Raw genomic sequence first — 16,848 nt, forward strand, 5'->3', positions numbered from 1 at the left:
ACATTAACTTAGCTGATACTACAGTTTTCTTTTTTAAATCCCTCACATGTCTTGTAGACACAAAAAAGCAATTTTAAAAGAAGGACAACCTAGTCTTTTTCACCTAAATGTCCAGTGTTAAAAATAATTTCACTATTAATAAGAAATTTTTCAGTGCCAGGTGCCGAGCTAAGCTCTTTACGTATTATTATGTTAAATCCTTATGACAACTCTGCAAAGTAATTTAATAATGCCATTTTACAGATGAAGAAACTGAGGCTAAGGGAGGTTAAATAATGTTCCCAGAGTGACACAACTAGTAGCTCCCACCAAATAATGCAAGCCCAGGTTGTATATACCAGAATAACTTCCTTTGCTAAGAAAAATTAAGTTCCCTAAATTTGTGTTTGGTTGAATTTCTGAAGGCTTTTAGTGTTCAAAATACTTTTATACCTTCAGAAGCTGCAGCTTCAGGCTGCTTTTGAACATCTCAATGACCACAGGGGTGGAAATAGTACTAAATGGAGAAGGGATCCAAAAGAGAATTTCAGATATTGTATAGACAGAAAGATATACTACTTGGATTTTTTAAAAAATGATGCCACACCTAGGTTTCACAAAAGAATCTTGCCTTTTGGTGTGGCTGGATTAGTGAGGGGTGTGTGGGGGGCTTCTTAAAAGAATTCTGATGCCATCTCCTGGTAAGGTCAAGGACTTGGAAGTGAAATGCACAAGAAAGAAGCACCCCCATCCGAGCACTGTACATTTTATCCTCTTTGTGCCTCCAATTATTTCTGCAGGCTGAAGTTGCCTTTTAATTTTTGCATCATGTCTTTAGCACTGTTTGACTTCCTGGAACTCTCACGCACAAGATTTCAGGTTTGAAGTGATAGTTTTTGTTACCATCTGATCTGCCACCAGAGAACTGCTTTTCTGTTACAGAAATTCAGAGCAAGAAAGTTGATGCTTCCCCTGGCAGCTGAGTCACCAACAGAATGTCTGAATTCTCAAAAAGTGATGGTTCTACTCCAAGCTGGTGAATTCCATGAGCAAACAAAGCTCTGTTTGTAACCCTGTCAGATAAGAATAATCTCGGGTGTGTTTTCTGTTTGGTACAGGAAATAAGAGGTGGGTGATTCCACTTTGTGGAATTTGGCAATCTTCTCTTCAATCAGTATCTCTTATTTTGTTACTCATATTTTAACAGAAAGAAAAGAGGTCTTTTAGAAAACTATGAAACCCATATTTTGAAAGAGGAAAGGTAAGGAAGGAAGCGTGAGATGTGTCTAGAGGACAGACAGTTCCACTTTTGGGCCAGAACAAAGTGTATGTGGTGGTCAGGAGATGCTCAGCACCACTTCAGGAAAAGTGGTGAAGGCTCAGCTGAGGAATTTACGTAGGTTTTATTCTCAAAGTAGTGGGAGATACGGAGGGTTTGTGATGAGGTGGATCAGAACTGTGTTTTAGGGAGAATAATGTATTAACAATGTGTGAAATGGAATGGAAAATAGAGGGAGTAGAGACAGGGTACCCTGAGAGAGGTCCACTGTAGTCTCCCAGGTTGAAGAAGGGGGCAAGAGAGTGTCAGAATGGAAAAGATGGCACAGAGTGGAGCAGGGCAGTGGAGCTACTGTCGAGATAAAAGGTACAGGATCAGAATGGATTGGAAGGCAAAGATGGGTGAGTGGGAGGATAATGGTGCCATGTAGAGATATGGGGAGAACATAGGGAAAAACAGGAGTTTAAAGGAAGAGACCATGAGTCCTCGTTTGGACATACTCAGTTTGAGGTGTCAATGGGCCACGTAGGTGGAGATCAGAAGACAACTGGAAATGTGTGCCCAGGATGCAGAAGCTTAAGCTTCTAGCTAAGCTCTTAGGCCAGGCTTTAGCTGAAACGAGTTACCTGCATTGAGGAGTTGGTTGAAGCTACAACATGGATGAGAATATGGGAGGTTTCCCAGGAAGCAATCAAAACTAAGGGAAATTGGGAAGCTCCTTGAAGGATTCTAACTTAGGGAACGGGGGAGAAGGAATTACAGAAATAGTCTAACTGAAAGAGAACTGGGGTCTGGGAAGCTGAAAGAAGAGTTTTCAGATGGGGGTGGTCAGCAGTGTCCAGTGTGGTAAAAGGGTGGGGGAGGTAGAGGACAGAAGCTGGTGATCTCTGAGGGAACAGGGTGGTCATGGGGGTGGAAGCCAAATGATAAAGCATTGAAAAGTAAAGGACGTAATTAATGTCACTAAATTGTACATGTAAAAATGGTTAAAATGGCAAATTTTGTCATCTTTTGCCACAAGAAAGTGAGAGAAGAATGTAAACTTTTCTCTATGCTTGACATACATAATACATTGTCTTAAAAAGTAAGTGGAGAAAAAAAGTAAGGGGTGAGTCATAAATGGAGGTAACAAATACAGATGACTCTCTGGAAATGTTTGATAGCTGAGAGGAGGAACAAACGGATGAATGGCACAGCTTGAAAGGGTAACATGATATGAGTAGAATTTATTTTCCTTTCCATGAGGCAACTTGAACATATTTTACATTGAGTGTGAAGATCCAGAGGGAGGGAGAGAATGAAGATGGGGGGGCAGGGTGAATTGAATGGTGGTGCCCCAAAAGATATGTCCATGTCCTAACCCCAGGGAACTGTGGATATGATCTTATTTGGAAGGAGGATCTTTGCATATGTGATTAAAGGACCTTGAGATGAGATCACCTGGATTATCCCGTGGGCCCTAATTTCAATGACAAGACAGGAGAGAGGGTGTGCAGAGAACAGGAGAAGGCTACGTGAAGAGACAAAGGCAGGCATGGGAGTGATGTAGCCACACAGCAAGGAATGCCTGATGTCACCAGAAGCTGGAAGGGGTCAGGAGGGATTCTTCTCTAAAACCCCTGGAGGGAGCATGGCCCTGCCCACACCTTGATTTCAGACGTTTGCCCTCCAGAACCAAGACAGGAGACATTTTCGTTGTTTTGAGCCACCATGTGTATGTTTGTTATAACAGCCTAGGAAATTATAACGGAGGAGGGGTTGTGGGGAGGGGGGCAGGGTATTTGGCCATAGTTTGAGGTCCTGAAACAGACCTGGGGCTGCGTCTCTGTCAGCTCATTGTTTGATGCCCAGTCCAGGGCCAGTGCAGCCAGGTACTCAGTTGTTAGTTTAGAAACTCTGGGATCAAATAAACAAAACAGGATTTGACTCATAGAAATAATTTCCCTTTATCTTCCTTGCTCTTCTCCACTCAGTTTTAGAAAATCAACAAAGATTTCAGTGTTGATGTCTTCCCTTTTCACCTTCCATCTCTGAAACTGTGTCAATGGAGCCACATGGTCCCCAGGGGTTTCTAGGGGAAATCGTCTTTGGAAACTTACATCTTGTGCTGATCCACACAAGCCAAGTGACAAAGGGCCCTGTGACCGACCTGGACAGCAGGTGGCAAAGGGTAGAGGCCTGGAGATGGGTCTTCCCCTCATAACTGCTGTACACATTAGTTACTGATTTAGACCATCCCAATCCTTCCAAATTCCAGTTGCAGAGAGGACCGCAAGGAGGAATGGGTGCTCCACAGCCAGCGGGAGATGACTTCCTTTAGTCAACTCTCCCTTGTGTTTGAGTGAGCTATGTATCTGCTGCCCAGCACACCGACCCACTGGGGTGGAAAAGCATTTCCCAGGGAGAATCTAGAAGACAGGGGGAAGCTCATAAAATGCCCGAGAACAGCAGAGAGTGTGCCACATGGCGTAGTATTCACATCCCAGAGTCCTGTGCACACAGTGGATGCCCAATAACCTCTTTTGCTTTTACATCTATACAAGAAACTTTACTCTTTTTAACTTAACCCGTATCGCACTCTACTTCCCACATGGAGCGTTTCATCATTGTAAAACTACCAAAGTAATTACAAAAATTTTAAAAGCATGCTTTATTGAAGAGCTTCTGGCTAAGATCTTTGAATCTGTGCCCCTGAGGCTTCCAGGGCAGGACTCCAGCTGGGTGGTGTAAGGCTTGCTGTCCTGACGTGGGTGGCAGTTGCTGGAACAGGGACTGTTTCATTTCACTGACAGAGCGAAGCATGCTGTCAGCGGGCAGCGATTGTCATGGGACAAGACAACCCAATCTGACTCGGAAACATCCTGTCCTAGCCAGTGGCACTCTCTCCCCCTTCAGTGTTCTCCAGGAGAAAGACCAGGGCAGCCCCCTTGAAGAGGAATTAAGTTGCAGTCAAGCTGAAGTCTTCTGAACACGCAGCTGCCCTAAAACTGCCCCAAATACTGTCTGCTACAAAGCAGAATTCAGTATCCAGAAGGGCGTCTCGGACGCCACCCAAGAGCTTAGTTTTCCAGAAGCCTAAAGGATTCCCAGCATACCTGTAGGGTGAGTGTGAGAGCAGGATTCCAAAGGATTATATTGCCAGTGGCTGCTTTAGCACCCTGCTTCACAAGAATGTAACAGAAATAAAAGGTTGTTCAGCGAGAGTAGATGTATCTAAGAGGTAAGCCTTTCTTAAATCCCACTAATGTACAACCTCAGTCCACAACTGGATTCAATTACCGCGTGGAAAGAAAGGCATTTTCTCCTAGAGCCGCTCGGTTTCCGTGCCTGGCTGTGAGCGGGGTCAGCCATGACAAAGACAAGCCTGTGCGTTGTTTTTGGTTGTTTTTCTTTTCAAGCTCTTCCACTGGTACTGCCAGGCCCCAAGCTGTTTGGATCAGTTCTCTGGGCTCTAGTTTACTTGTTTTGGCTTTTGGCCGCTTTGTCCAGCGTTGATGACAGAAGAGCAAGCTGGTGTCCTGCGTGACCAGCAGACCTGATGGGCTACACAGCATGACTCAGTGGCTGCCCTGCGCCTGGGTGCCCCTTAAGGGCAGGGTGTGTGAGGAAGGTCACTCGTTCTGAGGAGGACATGTGGGAGAGATTGTGGGCGACTTGGAAGGGGTCCAGCATAAATGGGTTTGGGGGTCACTGTTCTCACATAGTAATAATAATACCTAACATATAGAGTGCTTATTCTGAGCTATGGGCTACCGTGTCCTAAGAGCTTTACATATACGAACTCTCTTCATCCTTCATATAGTCCTCTGAAGTGGGTGCTATCACTATCCCCAATTTACGGTGGGGAATGAGGCACAGAGGGGTGGCGTAATTTTCCCAAGGTCACACAGTTAGTAAGTGGCTCAGAGCCCATGCCCTTGGTCACTACTTTGTCAAAGAGTAGGTTGCAGCAACTTTAAAACCATGATTGACATTTATTGAGCCACTAAATGTATTTATAGTATTCTTAATTTATTATTTACCTTAACATCTCTGAAGGACACATTTGTATTGTTATAGACGAGTATGTGTTTTAAACCACAAGAATGGGGAGACCTTTTCAGTCCAACCTGCCTTGGGGCAGACAAGAAATGACTACCATGGAAAGCCAGGGGGCTTTCATAAGAGATCCTGCCCCAGGGGGCGAAGAACCAACTGACGCGATTGTCTGATCAGCAGCTCAGGCTTCCTGCGTGAGCTTGGCTCTTTCCATTGTAATCATTTCTTGTCACTCCAACTCCCTGTTAATAATTCTTTAACTTTCCTTGTAGAAATTACTGTGTGATTTCTGTCTCATGTTTAAACTCCAACTAATAATTCACCATGTTTTTTAGTTCATCATTCAAAATAAAAATGTAGCCTCTTTTCTATGAAAAATGTCTAAGAATCATGGAAGGAGGAAAAACAAAAACAAAAAGACTTCACTATACATTTATTAATGGATACTAATACTTAAATAATAAATTTGCTAATAAATTAGGAAGCTCTATATCCTCTTTCAGGTCTGAGCTCTACATCGGCATGACTCTGATTTAGTTTGTAACCCTTGTTCATAATTGAGTGTGTGCTCTACGTTTATCAGTATGACATTCATTTAAACAGTTTGATGAAGTCCCACGATCCACATGTGGCCTCTCTCCACACATCTCTCATTTATCATCAGTCATAGCAATATAATATTCCATTTTTTTCCACACGCTAAAGTTTGCTTAGCTAGTTCCTAACTATCCCTCTCTCACTTCTCTTAACAGCTGGGCTCACACATCTTCCCACAGGTAGAGAAGAGATTATAGGAAAAGGGATGAGAAATACAGGGGGAATGTCTGCCTGAGATGGAGGATGTAGGTTTTTACCAAAGCCAAGCGAAGGCTTCAGGGAGCAGCAGATCCTACTCAGAAACTCCTCCTGCCAGGAACAAAACCAGTTTCAGGGGCGGGGCCAAGAATTGGTTGGAGTCGGGGGAACTAAGAGGTGGAAGGAAGTCATTCCAGAGATCACGCTGTCTTTTCTTGAGTCTCTCCTATTGTAACTTGTGACTAATCATTAGTCATACTGAGCACATGGAAACTGCACAAAATATATCCTAGGAAAACATTTTAGTACTCAAGAATAGCTTCAAAAGCAGGCAATGCTTGAAGTAATTGAGAGTGGGAAGCACATTGTGATTACTGCTCTCTGACATTTTAAACCACCAGTAACTCAATTGTTTCCTGAATTCCCAGAGTCAGGAACACGAAAAACCCTCTTTGTCACTCAACTAAGTGAATGTTAACATCATACTTAAAACATTTTTTTCACAAAGACAGTGTTCCTGGTATGATGCCCAGAAAGGAGGTTAAGCATAGCACCCTTCATACTGTTCATTTTCTGTTCATATTTAATGTTTATCTGAAGATTCTTTTATGCACTCATTCTTAAAAGTAGTTTTGTTGCACATGCAATTCTCAGTTTTTTTCTCTTATCACTTTGAAGATGTTATTCTGCAGTTTTCTGGTTTCTGTTGCTGTAAAAGGTGTCTGCTGACAACTTAATTGCCTTTTTTTCTGCTTGTTCCCTGTAAGTTCTTTTTGAGTTTAGCATGTGGCCATTTTACAACAATGTGTCTGAGTGTAGATTTTAAAACATTTATCCTGCATGGTATATATTATGTTTCCTGTATCTGGACCTTCTCATTCATTATCTCTTTGAATATTGCCTTCTCACCCATGCTCTCTAGTCTTTTCTCGGACTCCTACGATCCTATTAATCTTTCCCATTCTTTCCTCTAGGTCTTAACCCCTTTTTCATATTTCTATCTTCCTGTCTCTCTGTGCTGCATTCTGGGTAATTTCTTCAGGCACACAAGTCAACTGATGCTCTTGTCAGCTGTGTCTTATTTACTGGCCATTGAATTCTTATTTTCAACAATTACATTTTTCATTTACAAACATTTTACTTGGCTCTTTTTCAAATCTGCTTGGTCATATTTCATAGTCTGTTGGTACTGGCACACATGGATGTTTCCATCTTGGATTGCTTTAGTGATTTCATATACAATAATTTAAATTTTGCATTTGATAACGCCAGTACCGAAGTCCTGGGAATATAAATGTATTGCTTGTTGTTTCTGCTTTCTCTTACATACGGTAGCTTATTTTCTTGCTGCTTGGTGCTCTTTGATTCTGAACTCATTTTGCTCAATCTGTGGGACTCCTAATGATCTAAACTGGAGTTGTTTACTCCAAAGAGGTTTGCATATGCTTCCTCCGGGACCCCGAGGGCTGTTTTAGACCCTTTTAAAGGTCAGGGTTTACAGTGGGAGACTTAGTTTGGCTTTTGCTCCTTGCAATGGACCCAAGGTTTAGTGTTTGATTTTGTCCTGTTCTTACCACCTTCTGCTTGGATTTCAGCTCACAGCTCATTTCTTTGGGCTCTGGAGGGTTCCTTTGTTATCTGCGAGCCCAGCAGTACACATGAAAAACCATGTAGTATTCAGGATCTAACGGAATTGTGGCAGGAGGGCCTTCTGAGGATCGGCTCTGCCATAATGCTGGGATCTCATGTGTTCATAATATTCAGGCCATATGGACACAGCAGCCAGATAGACACGAGACATAGACTGTGCTTCAAAATGTTAAAATTACGATAAAGACATAGGAAATAATTGGAGAGCATCTCAAAGCTCTCTTTCTCTCTTCATATATATATATATACATATACATATATATATACATATATGTACATATATCTTTATGTATAATAAAAAAGCTGGAGAAGGGTGAAGAGCATACACCCGAAGTAAGTATAAGATTTCCTCTGAGGGACTGAAGCTAGTATTCAGGGTGGAGTAAACAGCATTAACAAAGGCACCAAGAGGGAATAAGTAAGGTCTTATCTTTGAGTCTCTGTTTATAAAACAGACCTTGCCTCACTGTTATTTTATCCCTCTGACATCATAATTATAAGACTTAGCTAGTAATTTTTCATATGAATATACCTTTGAAAGTCCCCTATAATTTCCTTATTTATAAGATGGGTGTTCATTAGAGTCTTCCTGGTCTTATCAGGGGGCTTTTATATGTGGACAATGGATAAATGGACCAGGGCATTTAGTCTCCTTAATGATTTTATAGTTAAAGGTGCCGAAATCAAACAATATCTCAAAGAGATGAATCATGTTTTCTACTTCTGCATGCAAAGTTAGTGTTTTTTTCCTTTCAATATCCACTCATTGAGGGGTGTTTTGAGAGGACTTGTTTCTGTGTTTTAACACTAAAATGCCCTTTGATGTGTATACACCTTCTCCTTGGTATAGCACAGTCTGTCTGGCTCAGCCTCCATCTGGGTCTGTGGCGCTGTACTGCACTTGTAGTTTTCGCTAGCCTTAAAAACAAAACGATCCAAAACAGGGCCTCCTTCTGGGTTGGAAATTAGTAGTAGAAAATCTGGGCTCTGAACAAAAACCACATTTGAAAGAGTATGTCTTTTCTTTTATTGGCTTTTGCTCTAAAAAGCAAAGGCTGAAAAACAGCTGTTAGCTGTTTATACAGTATTTTTTATTTAAGTGTTAGACAATAGCTGTTTTCTTCTCCACTTCGAATGGCACATTTTTTTCTCAGACCATTTAAATCCTCTCTCCGTGTGGCCTGAAATATTGGTATGCACCTCCTCCCTCTCCCTAGGTTTCTGGAGGAGATTAAGGGGTTTGTTTTGTTTTGTTTTGTTTTCGTTCTCTTTTTCTTCAGTTTCTGTTTTTCTGTCTTGAAGTCAGACTTTGGTTTCCCAGAATAGATGGCTGAGTGTGGTACCAGGTCAGAAACTCAGCAGGTCACCTTTTGGGCCAACTCAACACAGGTACTCACGCAAGACACTCTAGGGGAAGTTTCTCTGGATGCAAAGTGTCCAAAGGTTTGTGGCTGGATCACATGATCAGAATTAGATATGGACTTAGTTATTGTCATCTATTCTTGAGCCCTGAACACTGATGGTTGGTTTCCTCTATTTGGAATTCAGAAGATGATTCTTGCCCATCCCTGCTTCCCTGGACATGCTCTAAGGACACCATCCTTCATCATCACCATCATCAGGGTCCAGAGCAAAGCGAGATCAGCCGACTCGTGCAAGACACTCCCTAACCTGCTAAAGGACCCAGCCAAAACGGTTTCTTGCACTCTCATCTCATGTGGTACCATCGCAATTCTTGTTAAATGAGACAGTGGTAGCAACACTAAGTTACATGTTGTTTTAGGTTTTCCTGGGATTTCATTTGCCTACAACCTGCTTCCTTTTAATCAATGTAGCTTCTTTCAGATCATCAACTTGTATTGATTTATATGTGGAGGAATAGTCTAGCTTATGACTTGTGGAAAAGGCAGTGTCTTGTGCCTCGCTAAGAATAGACGGTTGCTGGGTATATCTCCCTGAGAGATAAGACATTTAAATCTTGCATAATGAACATTGAGCCCCATTCATTTATACGTTCACACCATGGGCCAAGCTACCCCTAATCAGTTTCTAGAACCTGGGAATTCTTACAAGGTGATATCAGCGAAGCACTGCCAATGTGTTGAAATAAAGATGCACCTGGATGAAAGACAATCTTTGCACCCTTCAATGATACCTCCAATCCCCTAATAACCCCCTGGAGGTACGCCTCAATCTTATTTTTTGTCACACACGATTCAACAAATTTCGCTTTTATTTAATAAGGTACAACACATTACGATTTCTTTTCCACATTATGATTTTTTCCTTTTAGAATAATTGGCACAAATTCGATGATTAGAAAAACAGTTCCCATGTGTGTAACTCAAAATGCTAAGTTTGTATTATTTCAAAAACAGGTTTTGTAGTAAAATAATATCTCCCTTTGGGAGATCCACGTTTTGGCCTATTACAGGTTTTGAGAAGTCCTGTAGTAAAGAAACACTGTGGAACTCCTACTTTTCACTGGACATTTCTTAACCTCTCAGTACACCCACTGGGAAAATCTGTCTTGAAATTCATGTGTTCAGGACCCTCACATTCTGCTTGGAAGCCCAGGACTAGGTACCACGTGGGCTCCTGGTCTCAGCCATGCTATCCTACTGCTGCCAGCTCTCCACGGTCTTCCCCAGCTTGCTTTGTGTATGGGGCAGGGCTTAAATCAGCAGCCAGTGCCCAACAATAGGGCCAGTCAGACTCTCACTGACTTCCTCAGAGCCTTGAACTAATCAGGAGAAGTGCTAATGGTTGAAAAAAAAAAAAGAATTGGCCTGCATCGTTGTCCTCACCTGCCCTTTTGCCTATGGGGGGGTGGGGGGGGGTTGCATCTCTTTTGTGGCACATCTGCTTCCATATGAATACTGTGGGGTTCATCTGCCACGCCATTCTAGGAAGTGGACCCGTGTGGGTGGGCAGAACCATAACTGGTGTGAAGAAAAGGGAGGCAGAACCATAGCTCCTCTTACAGAAATAGGTAGGCATTCCCCAAGTTTAGGGGCAAGGGCATCTGCCCTCAGCCACATAAAGGCTGGCACACAATGTAAAGTCTAAGTGGAAATGGGCATGACAACCACAAAGAAACATATGTGACTTTGCAAAGGGGGAAAAAATAGACCGTGACTTAGACCACTGACAGTAACACTCCACAGAGGCACCTGCTTCCTGAATGTAGAAGCATCTATCTCAGCCCACAGATCAGAAACTTTTGTAAAATACTGTGCCAAGGTTCTGCCCACCCTCTCTGGGTGTCCAGGTGCAGGATAAGGGGAGCAGAGGGACAAGAATGAGGTAGATGGAACAAGCATGTTCTGGCCAATTATTCTTTTGAGCAGGGGTGGGTGGGACTTCTCAAAGGACGGTGATTTCCATTTGTCAATGAAATCTGTCTGGGAATGTATCACTTTTGCCAATAATGGCATAGGTTGCATGTGGTATTGGGCAACAGATTTATTTGGTTACACTCATGCCCACATCCACTCTACTTGCATACTTTTTGCAAGGAGAAAATAAAAAGCTGGAAACTGGTTGCATAACAATCATTAGTTTCATAGGTGAGTAAGTTATGCAGAACAGTGCTTTCAGCTATTTTGTTACCAAGGAGCAAGATGAAGCTGATAAAATGTTTATAGGCTAGTAAATTTTTCTACTAATTTGCAAGGCTATATAATAAAATCCATGAACTTGATGGCCTACAGTAAACATAACAAGAACTAAGAATGTATAGTAATTTGGAGCAAAAAGTCCTCTTACACCCTCCAGGAAATGACTCCCAGAAAAAGAGATGAATGACAATATTTTAAACAGAGAAGAATGATGCTAAGTTTGTACTTAACCAGGTATAGCCTGAGAAAACATGCTTCAGAAGGAAATTTCCTGCTTTCAATTATTCTTGCTCTAAAGAATAAAATTAATTCAAGTATGTAAAAACAATATTTAAATGAAAACAATTACTGGAGCACAGTGTATTCTGTTGTGTAATAGTTACTTTTATGATTGTCAATTGTTTTTCACAGTATATACAGTCACATTGTGCCCTCTTGTGGCAGAAATAGTACAAAAATGTAGAATATGCCCTGGTGTATTTTATAGTCTTTGATCAGATTCATTTGGGGAAACTTTGTTCAAGGGAAAAGATGATTTGCAGAAGGTGGTGGGCACAAAGCGTTGTTGCTGAGGCCCCTTAGCGCATGCATATCAGGGTGGGGCTATCCTTACACAAGGGGAACAACAGTTGAAAGGATTCTTGCTGTTTTTACAAATGCAAAGAAATATCCATCATAGAAAGCTGGCAATTTAATATTCCGGTTAATGTTAAAATTTGCTCATTTTTAGCATTTCAGTTATCCACATCTATAAATAACAGCAATTGCTATCATTTAGTGAACGTGTCAGGCAGTTTATACATATTATTTCATTTTATCTCAAAACTGTGAGGTTAGGTAGGGAAACCACGGCTCAGAGACATTAATCAACTATTTGAGTTTGCTCAACTAGTAAATGGCAGAGCTGGGATTTGAATTAATCTTCCCCTGATTCCACAAGCTTGTACAATTTCCATTGTGCCAAGCTTGAATACTTAATACACGTGAGGCACTGCTACTAGGCATCGTGGGATTTCCAAAGTGTAAGATATTCTTCAGGGACTTATAGCTTAAATATAGGAATAAAAACATACATGGATATTCCACAGTGAAAAGCTGAAAACCTTTCCTTTAATATCAGGAACAAGACAAGGATGTCCAGTCTTGCCACTTTTATTCAACATAGTATTGGAAGTCAGGCCTTTAGTCAAGATAAAGAAATAAAAGGTATCCAAATTGGAAAGGAAGAAGTAGAACTGTCACTATTTGCCGATGACATATTATATATAGAAACCCCTAAAGACTCCACCCCAAAACTGTTAGAAGTAATAAGTAAATTCTCTAAAAGTTGCAGGATTGTTGATGAAAGAATGTCTAGCATATAGAAAAGCTTTATGAAAGTTTATTTGAGCCAACAATTTGAAGACATACCTGGAAACAACATCTCAACGGATTGAGAAAGTGGTCTGGAGAAAGGCAGTTTTGCAGCTTATGTTACACATTAGAATCAAAGGAGAAGATATAAGATGGGTTACATGAACTCCATTAATGGTGGAATAAGTAGGTGGGAGAAAGCAAAGCAGGGAAATCTCTCGGATTGGGTAAAAAGCAAAATGGAGAAACACATACCTCTTTTACATTGATGGGTACAAGTTAGTTAATAATTAACACTTACAGCACATAGAGATGGTATGCAGGGAACAAGATAACAATGAGGGGTTCTGTGGTCTTGTGTTCTGGTGCCAGTGGTTATGCCTTTGAAGGGTCTGGAAAACAAAATTACTCTGACATTTCAAAGGTATGTTACCCTAGATTCATAAGAACAGTGGACAGGGCTCACTTAAGGTGATGATTGAACTTTACTAAGGAAGCTATAGGCCTGGAACGTGACTCACCACCACGGCCTGCTCGGTTAGGAATTTTTATGTTCAGACCATCCTATGTGGTTACTTCGGGTCACTGAGTTTGTAAGACCTGCCATCCGCCCCTCCTGAGCTTGTCAGGTTTAATATATGGCCACTTTTTTGTTCACAGACACAAAATCAATATACAGAAATCTGTTGCATTTCTATGCACTAACAATGAGCTATCAGAAAGAGAAATTAAAACACAGTTCCATCTATAATTCTATCAAAGAGAATAAAATACCTTGGAATAAATCTAAACAAGGAGGTGAAAGACTGTACACTGAAAGGTATAAGAAATTGATGGAGGAAATTGAAGAAGACACAAATAAATTGAAAGATATTCCCTATTCATGGACTGGAAAAATTAATATAGTTAAAATGTCTGAACTACCCGAAGCAACCTACATGTTCAGTGCTATCCCTATCAAAATTCCTATGACATTTTTCACAGAAATAGAACACACAATCCTAAAATTTGCATTTTATTGAATTGAATTGAACCTAAAATTAGGTTCAAATCCTAAAATTTGAACCACAAAAGACCCTGCATAGCCAAAGCAATCTTTTTTCTTTCTGTTTTTTTTGGGGGCTTTGTTTATTTTATTCTTTAGATTCGACATAGATTCTACAAGTGAGATCATACAGTATTTGTTTCTCTCTGTCTGATGTATTTCACTTAGCATAATACCCTCTAGGTCCATCCATGTTGACACAAGTTTTAAGATTTTTGTGTTTATGGCAGAGTAATATTCCATTATATATATGTACCACCTTTTCTTTATCCAGTAGTCTATTGATGGATACTTATGTTTCTTCCATATGTTAGCTATTATAAATAATGCTGCAGTGAACATAGGGATACATATATATTTTTAAATTAGTGTTTTGGATTTCTTTAGATAAATGCCCAGAAGTGGAATTGCTGGGTCATAAGGTACTTCTATTTTTAATTTTTTGAGAAGACTTCAAACCATTTTCCATAGTGGCTGCACCAATTTTCAATCCTACCAACAGAATACAAGGGTTCCCTTTTTTCCATATCCTCCCCAACACTTGTTTTTTGATTTATTGATGATAGCCATTTTAACAGTTGTGAGGTGATATCCCATTGGGGTTTTATTTTGCATTTCTCTGATGATTAGTGATGTTGAGCATCTTTTCGTATGTCTATTGGCCATCTGTATGTCCTCTTTGGAGAAATGTCTATTCAGTTCTCTGCCCATTTTTAAATTGGATTGTTTTTTTGGTGTTGAATTACATGAGTTCCCCCCCATGGTATATCTCTTTTATTTAGATTTTATTTCAGCAATTTTTGTAATTTTGGATGTTCAGCCTTTGAAATTTTGTCATAATTATTCTTAAGTATTTTATTCTTTATTATGCTACTGTGAATGGAATTGTTCCTTTAATTTCATATTCAGATTGTTTGTTGCCAATATATAGAAATACAAAAAAATTTGTAGAGTAACCTTGTATCCTGGAACCTTGCTATACTTAGTTATTACTGCTATTAATTTTGTTGTTGTTGATTCCTTAGAATTTTTTTTCTACACATATGATCGTGGCATCTGTAACTAGTTTTACTTCTTTCTTTCTATTCCACATCTTTCATTTAATTTTCTGGTTTTATTGCACTAGCTAGAACTTCCAGCACAAGAGGTGGTTAGGAGCAGACATCCGTGTTTTGCCCTAATCTTAGTAGTTGGAAAAGCATCAATCTTTCACCGTTAAATATGATGTTTGGTACCGGTTTTTGTTGATACCCCTTTCATGTCTAAAAATGTCTATTATACTCCCACATTAAATTCATAGTTTACTTGGGTATACAATTCTAGATTGGAAAAGATTTTCCTTTCGTATTTTAAAAGTAATGCTCCATTGTCTTTTAATTTGTATTGCTGCTAAAGTTTGAGAACATTCTGATTCCCGATCCTCTGTAGGTGGTCTCCCTTTCTTCTTTCTCCTTTGTCTCTAGTGTTCTGAAATTTCATATGATGAGCTTGACAGTGGGTTTATTTTCATCCTTGGTATCTAGCATTAGTGGGTCCTTTCGTTAGAAAGTAATATCCTTCACTTCAGAGATATTTTGACTTATTTCATGGATGATTTATATCATTCTGGTTTGGATGATTTATATCATTCTAGTTTTCTTATTTTTCCCCCTTATTTTCTAGCTCTGTTATTTGGACTGTGTTGTTGCAGAGCTCCTCAACTTTGTCAACCAAGCCTTTTTATAGTTTTTCAATTCTGCCATAACATTTTTTTTTTGTCTCCCAGATGTCTTTTCTGTATATTTCTCTTTTGTAGCATTCTGTTCTGGTTTTATGGATATATCATCTTATATTTCTAAGGACACTAAAGATTTGTGTCCTTGTTGAATTTTCATCTTTTTGCATAGTCTCTGTTTCTTCCAAATTGCTTCTTTTGTTTGCATAAGTCTCCATCCTTCATGTTGGAGGCTGTCCACAGAGGTCTGGTAATCCCGCGCTCCATTTGTGTTTACGGTGGTACTGTTAAAAGCATCTCTTGGCTGCCGTCTGCTTCTGATGGGTTACTGTGGTCTCTGTCCAGCCCTCACTGTCCACCATAGTCTGGCGCTCCCCTGCTGTCTCATCTGGCCTGGTGGTCTTGGTCATAGAGATGCTCTTGAAATAGGATTTGGGCTGGGGCAGCAGAACTGGGCCGAGGCCCTCCTGGGAAACCTTGGAATTAGATCCTTGTCCTCTGGCTCTAGAATGGGGGTCACGGGCCACATATCATCAACCTTTGAAAAGGTCTCTGGAAGCCCCAGTCTCGTGCTGGTTTTGGGGAGTCAGTTCTTGCATCACCCTCCAAGACCCATCCCCTCCCCAAAGATCCTGGGCTGGTGACTATCTGGATACTTAAGCATTGAGTCCTGAAGCGTCTGACTCTCCTGCTGTCTCTCATCAGGTGTCTCTGACCCAAGACCTGGGAGTTCAGGAGGATAGGCAGGCAAGGTCCAGGCCCCCATCTCGCTGAAGATGTTAGGAAATCCTGGACAACGTCATCAAAGCGGAAGTTATCGTGGAAACGCATTCCTTCTCCTGGACTAAAGCTGAAGCTGAAAGCAAATTCCTCGGGGGTTGGGGACCCTCAAACCTCAAGCTCCCACAGCCCCACGAGGCTCCTTCTTCCTCCTCATCCTCATCTTCATCTCGAGTCATCCCTCCAAAAAAGGGATCATTCAGGCTCTGAGGCCCAGAAAAACCGAAAAAGCCTTGAAAGAGGTTAAAGAGGCTCATTCCCGCATTGGGTTGGGAAGCCCACCCGAGATCCATTCACACCTGGGGGTATTGTATGCGTTTATTTTTTAAAATAAATTTTGGATATTAATCCCGAAGTATCAGGTTTATCATTGGCAGATATCTTCTTGCATTCATTAGGATGTCTTTTTGTTTCCTTTGCTGTGCAAAACCTTTTTAGTTTGATGTAGTCCGATTTGTTTACTTTTTCTTTTGTTTCCCTTGCCCAAGGAGATATATCAGTAAAAATATTAATAAGGGTAGTGTCTAAACTACCCTTCCTACATTTTTGTCTAGGAGTTTTATGATTTTAGGTCTTACGTTTAACTTTTTAATCC

General features: G+C 40.7%; 1 pseudogene across 1 annotated transcript; it reads right to left on the reverse strand.

Annotated features, from left to right (window-relative positions):
- Positions 1–15,760: 15,760 nt before the first annotated feature.
- Positions 15,761–16,510, reverse strand: LOC308490826 (HCLS1-associated protein X-1-like; annotated as a pseudogene). Its single transcript has one exon. The product of its transcript is annotated as an HCLS1-associated protein X-1-like (transcript).
- Between the last annotated feature and the right edge of the window lie 338 nt (positions 16,511–16,848).

This window comes from Rhinolophus hipposideros (genome assembly GCF_964194185.1).
Source record: "Rhinolophus hipposideros genome assembly, chromosome: 3".
NCBI classification, from domain to species: Eukaryota; Metazoa; Chordata; class Mammalia; order Chiroptera; family Rhinolophidae; genus Rhinolophus; species Rhinolophus hipposideros.